Here is a 1,950-nt window from a genome sequence, read left to right on the forward strand (position 1 = left end):
ACCAGTGCATTTAAGATTTATTTTTAGTTTACGGCTGTGTTATTTGGGATTTTGTCATTAGGTTTAGATGTTAAGCATACAGAAAATTCAAACTAAAAAGAAATTTATGTGTGCAAAGGAGGTACGGCATAAGATATATATATAGAGGAGGGTATCCTATTAAGAGCATCCATATCAGGTATCCTATTTAAAGATTTTATTTTAAATTTTGGATAAGGCAGCTAAAAAATCTTTGTATCAGCTACCCTATCAATTCCCTAAATTATGCATTTATAAACAGTACTTCTCTAAATTTAGGGAATGGATTCCATTCCCTAAACATTATAGAGGAGAGAGAAGAAATAAGGAAGTTGATATATGATGTATTAAAAAGTGGATATCCAAATTTAATAAAGTAACTTTTTTACCCTAAATTATGCATTTTAGATAGGAAAACTGATATGAATGGTCTTATACCATATATCTCGTGGATATATAAAAAAAAATATTGTAAAAAAAATTTTATACATAATACTATAATCTAACTTTTAAAATCTAAAAACAAAACTCTAAAAACGTATTTAGCTCCAGTATAATTTGATTATGTAATTACTTAATAATTATATAATCAAGTGATAGAAAATAAAATATAATGAAAAGTTGTTCAATTTAAGTAATATAATAAAATTTTATTTATTTAGAAGTTTTAGTACATAATTTATTAGAGCATTCATAATGCTATGATATTATAACACTCATCATATTATCAAAAAGTATGGGGCTCACTACCATATACTCATTATAACAACATCCTTCTTTCACTCACATCCCTTTTAACATTAATACTCATTATTCATGGGTCCCACCGTCCACTCACTCATTTTTAACATTATATCATATTAAATAAATATGTTTTAAAATATTTAAATTATTATTATTTTTTTAAATAATAATTTTACGTTTAAAAATAAAATTTTATTATTTTTCAAAAATAATATTAATTTTTAAATATATTTATTAAATAAAAAAGTCGTGTAAAAATTAACCTTTTCAAAAATGGTTACATTTAAAAAAAACATAAAAAAACATTATCCCTGTCTTAAAAAAAAATTAAAAAAATTATAAAAAAAAAGAAAGTTTACACATGGGGTGGGCCCGCCCTGGCCCACCCCATGAACATTTGAACGGTTCAAAAGTTTTAACGCCACGTCTTCTTCTACAACGCGGCGTTAATGTACAGTTGCGTTATAACGTGGCATTGCAGATGCTCTTAGAGCATTCATAATAATATTAAATATTTCTTCCAAATATTTATGTTATCCTATATTCACATCATTAATCAAATATCTCACTTCTCAAATATTCCAAATCTCATAATCAAATATTCCTTCAATTAAATACTTATGAGTCTCACCTATCAAATATCTTACTCTCAAATATCTCAAATTATATAATAAAAATCTCGTATTCATTGTCCCTTATGGGCCTACTTACATGCCACCTAAAATGAAATCACTGGGCATAAAATTATACTCACCTCTCAAATATCTCCCATAATGAGAGATATTTGAGAAGGAAGATATTTAAAGAAATATCTTCTCCAAATATCTGTATTGAGATGCCCTTATGATATTTTATCATATTATTTTTAGTTTAATAATGATAATAATATTATTAATAGTGATATATATAAAAAAAAAATTAAATAAGTTTTTTTATTATTTTAAATTTTTTTTAGATAATTTCACCTGTGCGATGAAATAACTAAATTTCTATGTTTTTTCCTATAGTTTGGCAATTTAATCCTGAAAAAATCAATTCGACGCTTTGGTTCGAGCCTACGATGACTGGAGGGGCATTTTTGGAAACGTATGCACCCTTTGGTAAAGTTGGAGTGCTTATTTTGGATATTTATTAAAGTTGAGTGCATGATTTCGTAACTTGTCAGTAAAAAAAACCAACAAATTGTAT

The sequence above is a fragment of the Zingiber officinale genome, chromosome 1A, assembly GCF_018446385.1.
Source record: "Zingiber officinale cultivar Zhangliang chromosome 1A, Zo_v1.1, whole genome shotgun sequence".
Classification (NCBI taxonomy): domain Eukaryota; kingdom Viridiplantae; phylum Streptophyta; class Magnoliopsida; order Zingiberales; family Zingiberaceae; genus Zingiber; species Zingiber officinale.